At 47.5% G+C, this 17321-nt stretch overlaps 1 protein-coding gene across 4 annotated transcripts in view; it reads left to right on the forward strand.

Annotated features, from left to right (window-relative positions):
* The window catches only part of htr1fa (5-hydroxytryptamine (serotonin) receptor 1Fa), a 127501-nt gene that overhangs the window by 92870 nt on the left and 17310 nt on the right, over positions 1-17321 (forward strand). For all 4 annotated transcript variants that reach the window (XM_078409600.1, XM_078409601.1, XM_078409598.1 and 1 more), the window contains exon 2: positions 13854-14284. The gene's annotated coding sequence lies outside the window, so the exon portion shown is untranslated. The remainder of the gene's footprint in view (positions 1-13853; positions 14285-17321) is intronic.

Here is a 17321-nt window from a genome sequence, read left to right on the forward strand (position 1 = left end):
CCAGCATGGTGGCGTTGGCGAGGGCCTGTTTGACCGCGACAAAAGCCGTCTCTGCAGCTACGGACCATACCAACTCAGCGGGGTTACCCGCGAGACATTGAAAAAGGGGGCGCATGACCCGAGCTGCTGCAGGCACGAACCGATGATAGAAGTTCACCTTGCCCACGAATTCCTGCAAGCCCTTGATGGTTGTCGGGCGAGGGAAAGAGCGGACCGCGTCCACTTTAGCTGGCAAAGGAGTGGCACCGACCGGAGTAACCCGGTGACCCAAAAAATCCACCGCGGACAGGCCGAATTGGCACTTGTCCGGATGGAGAATCAGGCCGTGGTCTTGCAGCCTCTGGAACACCGTGCAGAGGTGGACCAAGTGCTCCTGGACTGAACGGCTGGCAATCAAAATATCATCAAGGTAAATAAACACAAACGGCAACCCTCGACCCACCCGGTCCATCAGACGCTGGAATGCCTGAGCTGCATTTTTAAGGCCGAAAGGCATACGCAACCACTCAAACAACCCGAACGGAGTAATGGTAGCCGTTTTTGGAATGTCCGGCGGGTGGACCGGGATCTGATGGTATCCCCGCACCAAATCAATTTTTGAAAATATTGTAGCCCCCTCCAGGCTAGCTGAGAAGTCCTGTATGTGCGGAATCGGGTATCGGTACGGCCGTGTTGCCGCGTTGAGTCGACGGAAATCCCCACATGGTCTCCACCCCCCAGACGCTTTGGAAACCGTATGCAAGGGGGAGGCCCACGGACTATTCGAAGGCCGAATAATTCCCAGCCTCTCCAAGTTTAGGAACTCCTCTCGAGCCCTGGCCAGCTTGTCGGGTGGGAGGCGCCGTGCCCGGGCAAAAACCGGCGGCCCCTCGGTCGGGATGAAATGAACGACCCCGTGCTTCTCGGAAGGTGCATCGAAACGCTGGACGAGGAGCTGCGGGAAGTCGGCTAGGACCGCTTCGAACTGACCGGGAGCCGTGGTAATGGCCTGGATTACTGGGCTGGGTGGGGCGGCGCTTGTAGAAACCTCCGGGCCAGCACCCCGGGGCCGTACACCAGCCGAGGGTCGCAGGCCCCTCCCGCGGACGTCTGCGACCAAAGAAAACGCCCATAGGAAATCTGCACCCAAAATGGCCTGGCCCACATCCGCAACGATGAATTCCCAACGGTAAGTCCTGGACTCGAAGGACAGGGACATGGTCCTTTTACCGTAAGTACGGATGGTGCTACCATTCACTGCAATGAGGGGCGGGCCCTTCCCCCCCACTCAAACTTCGCAGTCATAGGGGGGCACAATGCTCACGACCGCTCCCGTATCCACTAGAAAGACGATCCCGGTACTCTGATCTGTAGCGTGGAGACGGTAGTTACGGCCCATCGAGACTGCCTCTACATTCGATCGGCCCAGGCATTTCCCGGAAACGAACACGGGGATCTACAGCTTCGTGCCTCGCTGCCCCACCGCCGATGGAAAGAGCACCAGCCACGCCTATCCGGCTCTGTTGTTCGAACCCGCTGCCAATGAACAGGCGCCGCCACCCTCTCTTGGCGGGCCGACTGCGAAATAGCGGCCGATGTGTCGCTCTCTCGGCCGCACCCCCGACTGCCGCTGGGCCTCGAGACCCGGTTAACGGAGCCGTCTCGGGTGTGCCGCTCCCTAACGAGCGTGTCGGCCTTCTCGGCGAACGCTACCGGATCTTCAAAAGGGACGTCTGCCAACACCAACCTGACGTCCCCAGGTAGCTTCTCCCGAAAGGCCGCTTCGAATACCATGCACAGCTGATGGTCGCCCACCAAGGTCAACATCTCGGACATCAACTCCGACGGCAGCCGCTGCCCCAGCTCTGGCAAATGGAGGAGCCTCAGAGCCCGCTGGTTCTGGCTCCAGCCGAAGGTCCGCAGCAGGAGCCTCTTGAGCCCCACGTACTGCTCCGTTTGGGGTGGACTGGTCAGGTATTTACTGACCCGCGCAGCCACCTCCGCCTGCAGACAGCTCACCAGGTGGTGGTACTTCTCCCGGTCTTCCTCCACCCTTTTAATATGGAACTGCGATTCCGCCTGCACAAACCACAGGTGCGGCTGATGGGCCCAGAACGGCGGTAGATAAATCTCACCCGCGCTCGCTCCCGCCTGCGACATGCTGCTGCTTGCTTCTTACATTCGAGGTCACCAATGTAGTGAGTCCAAACGAGCGGTATTATTCAAATACTTTATTGTCGGTAAAACCCGTGACAAACGCAACGCACTTACTCTTGGACTAACACTAACTTCGCTCACTAATCTAATCTCTAACTCTAGTTTGGCGCCAGGCATTTAAATACCTCGCGCTCCCTCACCCCGTGACCGTAAACCAATCCGAGGGTTCTAGACTACCTGGCCAATCCGTATGTCCCTATAACACGACCAAATGAGGCACATAGACTCATGTATCGGCATGCCGACTCGCAAACCCCAAGAACACAGCAAAGCACGCCACGGCGTAGTGACCTGTTGCTGATCTCCTGGCACTGTTTGTGAGGGCGGGGTTCTCTCTCCTCTGGAAGGGCACCCGACACCATCCTTTATGGCATTTCCCGTCCATTCAGACCGTGCCATAACCCCTCCCGTGGGCCAATAATCAGCCCGTCCAAAGAGGCCGTGCCGCACTTAGCCTGTAGTGTGCACCGTTTCATCACTACTTGCGGAGGGGGTGGGGGGGGGTGGGGGGCTCAGGTGGTCCGCCCAGCCATTGCAGTGTTTTGCTCAGCGAACCCGGACATAACCAGACATTCTCAGACGTGTTTGGGAACATCTACGAAGGGTTTGGAATGCTGTGCGGCTAATTTAGCTGACAACATTTTAGCTAACATGGTCTGTTTAACCCTTACTTAACATTCTCCCAATGACCGCCTGAGTTTTTTTATGGGTGCTCCAGTTTTCTCCCACATTCCAAAGACGTACAGGTTTGTAGGCTAATTGACTTGGTAAAAGTTGTAAATTGTCCCTCGGGGTGTGGAGGATGATTTTTAGTGTTGGTGTGCAGGGATCGCTGGTCGGTGAGGACTCGGTGGGCCGAAGGGCCTGTTTTAGCGCTCTATCTCTTTAAAAAAAGTATTGCAAAAGCCAGTTGATTGGAGTTGAGGAGCAGCATGTTCATATGAGGATGAAAGATAAGAATGGAAAGCTTCAAAAACCTTGGCTGACAAGAGATATTGTAAGGATAGTCAAAAGAAAAATGAACCCATATGTAAGATTTGGAAAGCTGAAATCAGACAAGGACCTTGAGGAAAATAAAAGAAGCTGGAAATAATATAATCAAAACATTAGGAGAGCTAAAATGGGCTCTGAAATACTTTTTGGCAAGTAGTAATTAGAAGAATAACAAAGCATTTTAGCAGAAAGAAGGTAACTAGGGAAAGGATGTCCACTCAAGCAAGCAACAAAATCTTTTCACTGTACATCGGTACACGTGACAATAAACGGAACTGAACTGAAGGACAATGGAGGAAGAAGGGAATTTATTCACGGAGGCAGAGGAAGGGGTCACAGTTTAAGGATAAGGGGGAAGTCTTTTAGGACCGAGATGAGAAAGTTTTTTTTCACACAGAGAGTGGTGAATCTGTGGAATTCTCTGCCACAGAAGGTAGTTGAGGCCAGTTCATTGGCTATATTTAAGAGGGAGTTAGATGTGGCCCTTGTGGCTAAAGGGATCAGGGGGTATGGAGAGAAGGCAGGTACAGGATACTGATTTGGTTGATCAGCCATGATCATATTGAATGGCGGTGCAGGCTCGAAGGGCCGAATGGCCTACTCCTGCACCTATTTTCTATGTCTATGTTTCTAATTGGATGTCCCTATCCAAATGCCATTTAAATGTTTTAATGGTATCACTCCCCATCACATCTTCTGGCAGCTCGTTCTGGATATTTACCATCATCTAGGACACCTCTTAGATTTCCTTTACATTTCTTCGCTCTCACGGTGGCACGGTGGCGCAGCATTGAGTTGCTGCCTTACAGCGAATGCAGCGCCGGAGACTCAGGTTCGATCCTGACTACGGTCGCCGTCTGTACGGAGTTTGTACGTTCTCCCCGTGACCTGCGTGGGTTTTCTCCGAGATCTTCGGTTTCCTCCCACACTCCAAAGACGTACAGGTATGTAGGTTAATTGACTGGGTAAATGTAAAAATTGTCCCTAGTGTGTGTAGGATAGTGTTAATGTGCGGGGATCGCTGGGCGGCGCGGACTCGGTGGGCCGAAGGGCCTGTTTCCGCGCTGTATCTCTAAATCTAAAATCTAAAATCTAAACCTAGTTCTAGAATTCCTGACCCAGGAAAAAGATTCTGACTATCTATTGTATCTATCACCTCATAATTTTCTAATCCTCCATAAGGCCCCTCAGCCACCTATGTTCCAATGAGAATAAATCCAGCTTGTCCAATCTCTCCTTATAACTATAATATGGTTACCTGATACAGTTACAATTACAGTTAGCTGTACACATATCATTCCACCTTATTCTACTCTGGTGCAGATGCAAAAATGCAAGGGAGATACACAGAATAAAAAGAGCCTGCAATGCCTCCAATATTGGGTTCGGTGTTGGGCTCGGTGTTGAGACCGCAGCTATTTACAATATATATCAATGACTTGGATGAAGGGATTAAAAGTACCATTAGCAAATTTGCCGATGATACAAAGCTAGGTGGCAGTGTGAGCTGTGAGGAAGATGCTATGAGGTTGCAGGGTGACTTGGACAGGTTGTGTGAGTGGGCGGATGCATGGCAGATGCAGTTTAATGTGGATAAGTGTGAGGTTATCCACTTTGGTGGTAAGAATAGGAAGGTAGATTATTATTTGAATGGTGTCAAGTTAGGAAAAGGGGACGTACAAAGTGATCTGGGTGTCTTAGTGCATCAGTCACTGAAAGGAAGCATGCAGGTACAGCAGGCAGTGAAGAAAGCCAATGGAATGTTGGCCTTCATAACAAGAGGAGTTGAGTATAGGAGCAAAGAGGTCCTTCTGCAGTTGTACAGGGCCCTAGTGAGACCGCACCTGGAGTACTGTGTGCAGTTTTGGTCTCCAAATTTGAGGAAGGATATTCTTGCTATTGAGGGCGTGCAGCGTAGGTTTACTAGGTTAATTCCCGGAATGGCGGGACTGTCATATGTTGAAAGACTGGAGCGACTAGGTTTGTATACACTGGAATTTAGAAGGATGAGAGGGGATCTTATCAAAACGTATAAGATTATTAAGGGGTTGGACATGTTAGAGGCAGGAAACATGTTCCCAATGTTGGGGGAGTCCAGAACCAGGGGCCACAGTTTAAGAATGAGGGGTAGGCCATTTAGAACAGAGATGAGGAAAAACGTTTTTAGTCAGAGAGTTGTGAATCTGTGGAATTCTCTGCCTCAGAGGGCAGTGGAGGCCAATTCTCTGAATACATTCAACAGAGAGCTAGATAGAGCTCTTAAGGATAGCGGAGTCAGGGGGTATGGGGAGAAAGCAGTAACGGGGTACTGATTGAGAATGATCAGCCATGATCACATTGAATGGCGGTGCTGGCTCGAAGGGCCGAATGGCCTACTCCTGCACCTATCGTCTATTGTCTATTGTCTATTGTCTATTTGTCGATAGCTCCAAACAAATGCAGGCCCTAGAGTTCTTGCCAAGCTTTATTGTACATCTAGTTGGAGATGAAGTGGTCTTGTCCTAGAGTTTACAAAATTGCAGATCATGTTATTGCTCTGGTTAATGTAGAAATGGTAGGTTGCAACAGTCTTAAAAGATGTAAAATTGAATCACTAGTACCTTGTCATCCTCAACACACAGGAAGAAAATGATGGTAATACTCTACAGGTCAGGTTGCATCTGCGGAGAGAGAAAGAAAGTGAATGCTTCAGATCAGTGAGCCTTCACCAGGTGGTCAGCATCTGCAACTTTATCTTGCTTTAGATTTTTGTAAATCCAGAACCTGCATCCCATTTTTTCCATCCAAAGGACAGAAGTGTAGATATTCGCCAATGATTTTACAGAGATCAGGGTTCAATTCTATTCTCAGCTCTGGGATAGAGCTGCAGCGATAGAGTTGCTGCCTTACAGCGCTTACAGCCCCAGAGACCCGGGTTCAATCCCGACTATGGGGGCTGGCAGTACAGAATTTGTACATTCTCCCTGTGACTGCGTGGGTGTTCTATGAGATCTTCGGTTTCCTCTCACACTCCAAAGACATACAGGATTGTAGGTTAATTGGCTTGGTATAAATATAAAATGGTCCCTAGTGTGTGTAGGATGGTGTTAATGTGCAGAGATCGCTGGGCGGTGCGGACTCGATGGACCGAAGGGTTTGTTTCCACGCCTTATCTCTAAACTAAACTAAACTAAAAACTAAACACTGCAGACAGTGAGGCTCTCTGGACATGTGTACAGCAAGAGCTACACAACAGTCAGGCATGTGATGGAGGTAACATTCTTGCCACATCATGTCGGAGGCTTCTCCTAGGCTGCGTCATTGCCTTGCTCTCTCGGTTGTCTTCTGCACCAGCGTTGAATAGGGTGTGAAGATTTGTACATGCATCAGATAACCATGATAGAAAGGAGGATTATGCCAGCACACGTCATACCAAATAATGTAGTGAAATGTCCAATAAATGGATTACATTGAATGAGAAGTAATTAGATCATCAAATCCCCCACCATCTGCACCCCGCGGAGCAGCATTAAGCAAAGAAATGCCCAGAAAAGCCACATAATGACATAGCATCAGGAGCTGTCAGAGATGGCATATTCTCTTTCAAGTAACTCATCTCGTATCTCCTTAAGCTTATTATATATGTGACAAAAAAGGTTCTCAATGAGCTGATAAATTCGTGCTTGGCAACTCAAGAAGCTCTGAACCGTTCACAATGAAGCAATTCACTTCTTTGGCAGCCCTTCAGTTGCTCTAAACATTAATTCTTTCACCACATCAACAGTGGGAAGTATCAGCAAAATGTACACCAAAAATGTACCGCAACTAAATAAAGCTTCCTTCATAACATACACAAATCCACAACCACTTTCACCTACGAAGAGAAAAATAGGCACTCGGGAACACTGACTTGGAAAACGTCTCTACCAAGATGGACATCATCCTATCTTGGACATGTATTGCTGTTCCAACATTGTAAAATTCCCCAAAGGAATACCTTCACAACACAGACCTCAGTGGTTCAAGAAGTCACCTCATCATCAGCAGTTTGTGATCCATTTTTCAGAAACATCCAAACGCTGTATAGGAAGAATAAAATATTAATTACAAACTGGTAGGTTGCACAAAAGGATTGGGGAAGGCAAAAGAAAACGTAGAATTTAGACACAAAAGGCTGGCGTAAGTCAGTGGGCCAGGCAGCATCCCTGGAGAAAAGGTGTAAGTGACATTTTGGGTTGAGACCCTCCTTCAGACCTTTTAGGCTGAAGAAGGGTCTCAACTCGAAACATCACCTGTTCTTTTTGTCCAGAGATGCAGCCTGACCCACTGAGTTACTCCAGCATTTTGTGTCTATCTTCGGTGTAAACCACCATCTGCAGTTCCTGCCTGCACGAAGCATAGAATTTGTTGTAAATAGTTTACAACCGTTGATTGCAATTGTTTTCAATATATTAGAAAAGGGATCACACATATCTCAGAGGGAATGAAGTAAATTTGTCACTTTGCAAGTATGGCTCTCCAGTTCTAATTGGCCGTATCCCTGCTGAATGTGAACCTTTGCTTAATGAGCGTTTGCTATTGGCCAGACCTTGCAGTCAGCAGTGAATGAATGCCACCAGCTGTTCATTATACCATCACTCGCTCCACGGATGTTTCCTGGCTTTTTCCACTATAACACGGGCTAAATTAAAATCCATTTCAACACCGCACAGTGCAGGGTGGCAGAGGTAGATTTGCTGCTTTACAGTGCCAGAGACCTGGGTTCAATCCTGACCATGGGTGCTGTCTGCATTGAATTTGTATGTTCTCTCTCCACACCTCCTGAATCCTCGTATTTCCAATGTCCTCACATCCACCGCAATTGAAGAGCAACAAGGGCAAAAGTAGACGGTTGCATCAAAAACACCAACATCTTTAACCTACGCTCTAAATCACACAGCACCCTCACTTGGAAAAAGAGTGCCATAAAGAATGGATCAACTGGGCTTATATTCACTGGAATTTAGAAGGATGAGAGGGGATCTTGTCGAAACAAAAAAAATATTAAGGGATTGGACAGGCTAGATGCAGGAAAAATGTTCCCGATGTTGGGGGAGTCCAGAACCACCGGTCACAGTTTAAGAATAAGGGGTATGCCATCTAGGACTGAGATGAGGAAAAACTTTTTCACTCAGAGTTGTGAATTTGTGAAATTCTCTGCCACAGAAGGCAGTGGAGGCCAATTCACTGGATGTATTCAAGAGAGAGTTGGATATAGCTCTTCGGCCTAACAGAATCAAAGGATATGGGGAGAAAGCAGGAGCGGGGTGCTGATTCTGGATGATCAGCCATGATCGTATTGAATGGCGGTGCTGACTCGAAGGGCCGAATGGCCTACTCCTGCACCGAGTTTCTATGTTTCTATTCCCTCATTATCACCAGTTCAAAATCCAGGAACTCCCTACTTGGCAGAAATCTAGGAATTCCTACAGCAGTTTAAGCATTCCAAAGATTGGGAATTCTCTTTACCAGATGTTAGAGTGTTAGAGATTGGGTAAAAATGCTGATCCCATCAGTAATGCCCTCATCCTGTAAATCAATAATAAAACAAATCGAAAACCCTTTAAGTTTTGTTTTTCATGTAGGTTGATCAGCACTAACAGCTGATAACATTAACCATTCCAAACCAAGTGGCTCTGTCAAAATCTGTAGGCAGTTTATTCCAAGGGCTTTTCCCTCTTTCATTTATAGATGAAACTTTGACGGCAAATCAATGGAGAACTGAACTATCTGAAGCTGCTCTGCTCTGAAACTGTTTCCTTTGAACAGATACTAAAGACCAAGTGAATATAGACAAGAATGTGAATACAACGTTCCCACAGTGAAGTTTTGACAAGTGAAAGGTAGGATTTCAGTACAGAGTTATCCAAGGCTTTCAGGATCAAGATTTAACCTATCGGATATCAGTTTATGTGTAGAAAGGAACTGCAGATGCTGGTTTAAACCGATGATAGACACAAAATGCTGGAGTAACTCAGCGGGACAGGCAGCGTCTCTGGAGAGAAGGAATGGGTGACATTTTAGGTCGAGACCCTTCTTCAGTCTGAAGAAGCGAAACGTCAGCCTTTCCTTCTATCCAGAAATGCTGCCTGTCCCGCTGATTTACCCCAGAATTTTGTGTCTATCTTTGTGTCTAATGCAGTTTAATTTGTGCTGTCCATCTAATTACTGCGCGAGATACCACTTATGAGGTGTTTGCGCAGTAATCAACCAGAACCAGAACCAGAGTCTTTCTATAGCATTGGGTGCATTCCAAGGCAACTACCTGTCTTCAGGTTTCTCTTTGTCTGCAGGTTTATTGACAAAGTCTTTTTGTGACTTCCCGCAATGGGTGTCATGAAATTGATTCATGAAGGCATCTAATGCAGTGAAGAAAGTGGAGTGTAACATAGCTGGTCTCCCCCTATTTCTTAGGGTTATAGATTCATTGTCATTGTCTCTAAAAAATGAAAACCACATCCGCTTTGAGATACTGGAGAATAATAGAAATCAAGAATGAATACAATTGGACATTTTAGGACGCAAGTTTATCTCGGTTTTTCATAAGTTAGTTATTGGTAATGCTAAACACTAGACAATTTGTTCCAACAGACACGGCGTATCTTAAAAAAAACCTCTTTTATTACAGCCGTTTAGGGCAATAGTCCAAGATGAATATTTACCCTATTTTCTTGCATCTTTAAAATACACACACCTCTATTGCCTGATGTCAATAAACTAGTCTTTTTCACCACCAGACATGCCACTGGGTCTTTGCGTGGTGGATATGGAGTATAGTGAAGCTTTTTTGCATATCTTTCATTCATTGTTCTTTATCTCTCCACATCACCGTCAATATCTCTCATTTCCCTTATCCCTAACCAGTCTGAAAAAGGGTCTCGACCCGAAACATCACCCTTTCCTTCTATCTAGAGATGCTGCCTGTCCTGCTGAGTTACTCCAGCTTTTTGTGTCTTTCTATAGTGAAGCTCTCTCTGTGCCAGTGTATTTGAATAATGCAGGTAGGCATTGTATATTATGTATATTCTGCAGATGCACAATCTAAAGGAAGCACATCTCAAGCTTTGCCTTCTCCACAGAGTCAACACAACAGGGACAAAACACATTAAACTCTTATGCATTCAGTTTTGTTCATGAAACAATGGTTGAAATTTAAAATTGCCTTCAGGTCATGATCAACACATGGCATGGAGGTCTATCGGCATTTCTTGTGCTCTGTATCATGGAAACCATGGAGAAAGATGCTGGAGGCAATCACAATCCAGTTCTAGTTTAGTTCAGTTTATTATCATGTGTGCCGAGGTACAGTCAAAAACTTTTTTGTTGTGTGGTATCCAGTCAGTAGAAAGACTATGTATGATTACAATCAAGCCATCCACAGTGTACAGATACAGAATAAAAGGAATAATGTTTAGTACAAGGTAAAGACATGAGTAAAGGCCCTGTCCCACTTAGGCGATATTTTAGGCGACTGTCATAGTCGTAGCAGGTCGCCAAAAAAACGGTGACTGGACCCCCCCTACGACAATGTCTATGACAAGCTACAACAAACTACCACCTAGTCGACGTCAAGCTACAGCAAGCTACCGACAACCGGCGACCCAATCGTCGCGACCTAGGACGTCCACCTGCGACCGCGCCTACGACAACCTACGACCACACACGCGACAACCTACGACGACTGAAGTCAACCTATGTTTACCCGCGACAAACTCCAACAAGCTACGACCCTGTCGGCAACAGCTGAAGTCAAGTCACGTCATTTTCGCCTCCGGTTTTGACGCCGGTACCTGTCGCTGGGTGACGTCGGTTGACATGGGTAGTCGCCAATGGAATTCACCAAAGTCAGCACCGGCAACCACCTACGTCACCTGGCGACAACCTATGACAGCACCTACGTCAGGAGACGTCAAGCTACGATCATTGGCGTCAAACCAACAGTTGCCGATTTTAAAAAAACATTTCAATATCCAGCGGCGACCAGAAAAACGCAACGACTCGTTGAAGACAATTCAGGACCATACAGGCGACACCCCGGTGACCGTTTGGCAACAGCCTAGTCACCTGTAGTCGCCTAAAAAATCGCCTAAGTGGGACAGGGGCTTAAGTTGACTCATAAGGATGTCAGGGGTCATGGGGAGAAGGCAAGAGAATGGGGTTGAGAGGGAAAGATAGATCAGTCATGCTCTTAGAACGTGTGAACTTTTGAGCTTATAAAGTCCAGAGTGCAAGATAAAGTCCAGTTCTGTCTAATGATCAATTCTACCATAATGGCTCTTCTCGGAAATCCAATACCTGGAAACTTAATCACAATGACAAATCCAAGCGGAATTCACATTAATCATAGACAAACATAATTACGTCCAGTAAACAGGCCAAACTTCTCCATGTGGCAATGCAATTAATGTATTGAAACTGATAAATTAGTTAAATTTCATGCATTTTTGGCATATTCGCTGGAATTTTATCGTCTGATTATTCCATTTTCATTTTGCAGCTAACATCTCACTGAACAATGAATCAGAACACAAAGCTATAGAATTACTTGTCATTTGCCAAATGGCCATGCATTCAATTTATTTAACGTTTAAATAAAGCACTGCAGTGATTTAATGTGTAAACTTGAGTATTTGCAGGCAACTAGGGCGATACTGATTCACTGATTAGACCTCTTCAAATTATTGTGGATTGTGTGAAAGAATAATTAATCACCCTCTTTGGGGTGAAAAAACAAGCAGAGAGCACTACAGTAATTTAAATGAGGTGATTAGAGTGCCTAAAGGAGTGCTTCATCCAAACAATGTTGGATTGAAAGGCAGGTGCTTTATAAAATAAATCTCTGGGCACCCTTGATCAGAGCCCTACCTTTCAGTCCTATCTGTTGTATCTCATGATTCGTGTTCCCTCCTGCCCCCCCCACCTTGCGAACACCAGAAGATCATTTGGCAACAGTGCTGAGACGAGATCCATTGCTTTGTTGACTGCTAGCACTCAAAGTTCCAACTCTGTGGCTCCCTTTGGCATTATTAATGTCACACATGAAGTGCAAGGAAATTATATTAATGAGCTGACCTCAATTTATCAAGAGCACTCATTTCATTTTAGCACAGGTACGCACAGATCCAGTACTATGCCAGTGGTGGTGAGACTGTATGTTTTTCATATACTCCCCTGTTTTATGATCTATAGTACAGAATTAACCCCTCTCTCTCTTGTTCTCTCCCCCTCTCTCTCCCCCCCCCTCTCTCTTCCCCTCTCTTTCTCTTCCCCTCTCTCTCCCACTCCCTCTCTCCATCTTTCCTTCTCTCCCTTTCTCTTTCTCTCTCTCTCTCCCTCTCTCCTTCTCCTCTCTCCCGCTCTCTCTTTCCCTCCTTCCCCACGCTCCTCCTCCAGTATGGCTGCACTATTAAAGACTATCAACATAATATTTTCATATTAGGGCCTTGTCTCAAACTCGCAAGAGCCAATAATTATAGTGAGGGGAACACATTGGTTGACGGGGATGGGAAAGGGATATGAGTGTTCCGTAGAATTTAACCCCCAACCCCTCAGTCATGTTTTTGTTCCCATTTTCCGCACAGTGAGTGACCCCGTTAACACCTGGACCAGTGGGTTCGGGAGAACAAGCAGGCGCAGAGCACAATCCAGAGCACAACCCTTGCAATTAGGAGGAGTGCAACTCAATGATTGAAGTTGATGTGAAAGGCTGGGCATTACAGGGCTCAGTGGGAGAGAAAGAGAGAAGCTAATGCCTGGAGATAGGGTGAAAGAGAGAAACCTTCATGGCTGAGGGATGTTCATGGAAATGGAGGACATGGTAGTGTAATTAGGCCATGTTAGTGTGACTAAGGGGACTCTGTCTCTGTTGCGATTAGGGGGAGGGGGAGCAAGGGCGGAGCTGCCGGGTACCGAGGAGACACGAGTGAGGGCCGCGTCTATGATGGGAGAGGGGAACCCCTGTTCCCTAAAGAATGAGGACATCTCGGATGTCCCAGTGTGGAACACCTCATCTTGGGCGCAAATGCGGCGCAGACGGAGGAATTGGCAGTGGGGGATAGAGTCTTTGCAGGAAGCAGGGTGGGGAGAAGTGTAGTCAAGATAGTAATGGGAGTCAGTGGGTTTGTAATAGACGTCAGTCAATAGTCTATTTCCTGTGATGGAGACTGTGAGATCAAGAAAAGGGAGCGAGGTGTCGCAGTTGATCCAAGTGAATTTGAGTGCAGGATGAAAATTGGTGGTGAAGTTGATCATATATATACCAACTTGCACATCATTGGGATGTGGGAAGGAATCAGACCATCCTAGAGGAACCCACTGTGACACAAAAAAATGGCCAAACTATATATAGTGTCCACTCTGATCTACTTAAATGCCGTGCTTTAAGTCTGCATGATTTGTCCTTTTGCTCTTCATAGCTTTACGGAGCTCTACACAGTTTAAATACTTTCCATGATCATACAGTTTCAATAGCATACAATGTACCACCAATCCTTTCCCAGCTTACCATTGCTTTCCACACAATCTCAACAGTTCTTCCTTCAGACACATCATAAAAGCTGCACATCGCAACCACAGGCAGTATTGATGTTACATGGAGATCTAAGCTGCCCTTATTTCAGATTCTCACCTCTTTCCACTCTCCGCAGGAGAAGACAGCACAACATGAGGGGGACCTGTCCACTTTCATCTTCATGCTTCCTTTGAAGAGTCAGCCCGAGAGATCCGGAGCAGAGAACGTTAAGGAACGGAAAATAGAGGAGAAGCAACCTTTTGTTCGCTAACCGTAACTTTGCCATAAAATGAAATGCTCTTCAATGCCACTCACTCAGCGGAAAATAGTCTATAGGGTACTGCCATGAAGCCTGCATTTTAACAGTGAGCCACCTTGACGGCATGGAATGAACCTAAAGCGAAAAAGTACGGAACAGAATCAATGACAGTAGCCAGAGGCAACGCCATGAAATTCCTACAGTAGGACTGCAGGGCAACTTGCAACATATGACACTACTGTATACACCCTTCAAAGCTGCCTGGTGAAATGAAGTTTCTACATACGATGTTCCTTAAACACATCCAGGTTAGTCAGTTACTTTCTTTACGTGCGGATGGCAGGTAGACTCTTGCTAATTTCACCGTTTGTATTCCTTCATTATCAGCTCGTCCCCAGCCAACAATTGACCTTCCCCGAGTTATCGATGCAGGCTCTGCTTTGTTCTGCACCTTCCCGCACCTCTAGTTTCCCCCTCCCTGACTCTCAGCCTGACGAAGGGTCCCGACCCGAAACGTCACCTATTCCTTTTCACCAGAGATGCTGCCTGATCCACTGAATTACCCCCAGATAAATTGTGTCTATCCTGGGTAGTTTAAGATGTGCTTGAAAATGAGTATTTCTTCATTGAATAAGCACCATGCCTTCATGTATTCAGTGAAATCACCAATCGCTGGGTCCTTTGTCAATGAACCAAATCAGTTTGCTAACCAAATGGTGCAGTAGTAGGTCTTTGCCTCAGAAGCAATGGGCAATGGGGAGGGCTTCTGCCTCACAGCTCACATGACCCTAGTCCAATCTTGTCTAGGGACTGCTGTCAGTATGGAGTATGCACATTCTTCCGTGTGGGAAGTAACTGCAAATGCTGGTTTACCGACGATAGACACAAAATCCTGCAGTATCTCAGGGGGACAGGCAGCATCTCTGGAGAGAAGGAATGGGTGATGTGTCGGGTCGAGACCCTTCTTCAGACTGAGAGTCAGGGGAGACGGAGTCTAGAGCTATGGAAGGGTAGGGTGTGAAAACAACATATCAAAGCAGACGACAATCAGGAAATGTCGAATGGTTCATTGTTAGCTGAGGGGAAGGTGAAAAGGAGGCATACAATCAGTAAAATTAATCAGAGGGACAGTGAAACTAGTCGGAGAACTAGGGTGGGAGAGGGGCGGAGAGAGAGGGAAAGCAAGGGTTACTTGAAGTTAGAGAAATCAATATTCATACCGCTGGGTTGTAAGCAGCCCGAACAAAATATGAGGTGCTGTTCCTCTAATTTGCATTAGGCCTCACTCTGACATTCTTGCTGTGGATACAGGTATTTGACTAGGTGTTCCAGTTTCCACACACATCCCAAGGACGTGCAGTTAGGTAGGTTCATTGGCTGTTGTAAGTAATCCCTGGGTGGGATTTGCTGCGAATGGGAGAGAAAATAGTTTACAGGGAAATTGGTGGGGAATTGCATTTGTAGCGGCCAGCTTCTCGTCTGTCTCAATTAGCTCCCAAGCTGCCACTTGCATAGACCGGGTCAGCGATAAGCGTAATAACTCGAACAACTAATAACAGAGATCCTCCCAGACGTTTAATAGTTAGTTGTAGCGACCATAGAGAATGGTCCAGGTCGTCGAACCCTCGGATTGGCCAGCGAGGTCACATGTGAACGCGACCATGGGGATTGGTCCAGGGAGCGACATCGCTGATTGGCCAGCGATGTCATGTGCGCGTTTGGCGCCCGAAATAAGTAGTTCGGCGAAGTCTTCGAAGAAGACAGTAAGTTTTTGATGGTTGTCCTTTACCTTGTTGTTTAACTCTGTATTCGAATATTGCGGCTGCAATAAACTTCTTCTACAACCAACAAGTTTCCGGACTCGCCATATTGGTGACCCCGACGTGATCTGGACGATCACCGACTATGCAGGGACCCGACGCCTCGTCGGCGATGGCCGCGCCGGGCACACCGGAGTCAAGCGCGGTAAGCGTTCACCTTCCGTGGTTTTGGACGCACGCACCGCAATCTTGGTTTATACACACCGAAGCTCAATTTCATATAAAGAAGATATCGGACGACTCCACGAGGTATTACTACCTCGTCAGCGCTCTATCATCGGAGACGACCACGCGCGTGATGCGGTTCATCGTTAATCCACCTGCGGAAAGCAAGTACGAGGCCCTGAAGAAAGTATTACTGCGAATCTTCGGGTTTAATAAGCATGGTGGTGCGGCAAGACTTCTGCACCTACCGGATTTTGGAGACCGACTGCCTTCCGTCCTCATGTCCGAAATGATGATGCTAGCCGGTGAGCATACGGATTGCCCTATGTCCGAACAGGCATTCCGCGAGAAGCTTCCTGAGGATGTCCGACTGCTGCTCACGGATTGTTCTTTTAAGGACCCCGAAGCATATGCAGCGAAAGCGGACGCGCTCATAGCGGCTAAAAACAAGGCAAAGGACCACGCCACAGCGACGGCAAGATGGCGCCACGTCTCCCGCCAATTCTCCGAAAGCCCGCCAAAAAGATCCGCACAAGCGCGGCTGGTGCTATTATCACCTACGATGGGGTAGCGAATCCCGCAACTGCCGCTCACCTTGTACCTTCGCGGGAAATGCCTCGGCCGATCGTACATAGGGGCAGTTACGATTGGCCAGAACCGGCGCCTCTATGTCCATGATCGATTCACGGACACAAAATTTTTGGTGGACACGGGAGCCATCGTCGGTATAGTGCCGCCGACCGACCTCGAAACCAGATCGGGTAAGACAGGTCCCACCCTCATCGCGGTTAATGGCAGCCCAATTCGCACTTTCGGTATACGGAAGATGTCCCTTGTGTTAGGCCTCCGCACGTACGAATGGCCATTCATCATAGCCGACGTCAAACAAGCGATCTTGGGAGCAGATTTTCTCTGGGCTTTTTCACTGGTCCCTGATGTCCGCGGTAACGACCTCCGACCCTCCGCCGAAGATGAGCACGTCGCTCCGACAATCGCCTCCTCGCCCAGCCCTACTGTCCAGGCCGTCGTCGCGGCCCCCGACTCGTATGCTGAGATTCTGGCGGAGTTTCCAGAGCTGCTCATTCAACGTTTCGACACGTCTTCGGCCAAGCATGGCGTGGTCCATCACATCCGCACCGAAGGCCCTCCTGTTTTCGCTCGGGCCAGGAGGCTACCGCCAGACAAACTGGTGGTGGCACGGGCAGAGTTCAGGAAGATGGAGGAAATGGGAATTGTTCGTCAGTCTGACAGCCCGTGGGCCTCGCCATTACATATGGTCTCCAAGGCATCTGGGGGGTGGAGACCATGTGGCGATTATCGGCGTCTCAATGCTGTCACCACGGCTGATCGCTACCCCATA

Source organism: Rhinoraja longicauda, chromosome 12 (assembly GCF_053455715.1).
Source record: "Rhinoraja longicauda isolate Sanriku21f chromosome 12, sRhiLon1.1, whole genome shotgun sequence".
Classification (NCBI taxonomy): Eukaryota; Metazoa; Chordata; class Chondrichthyes; order Rajiformes; family Arhynchobatidae; genus Rhinoraja; species Rhinoraja longicauda.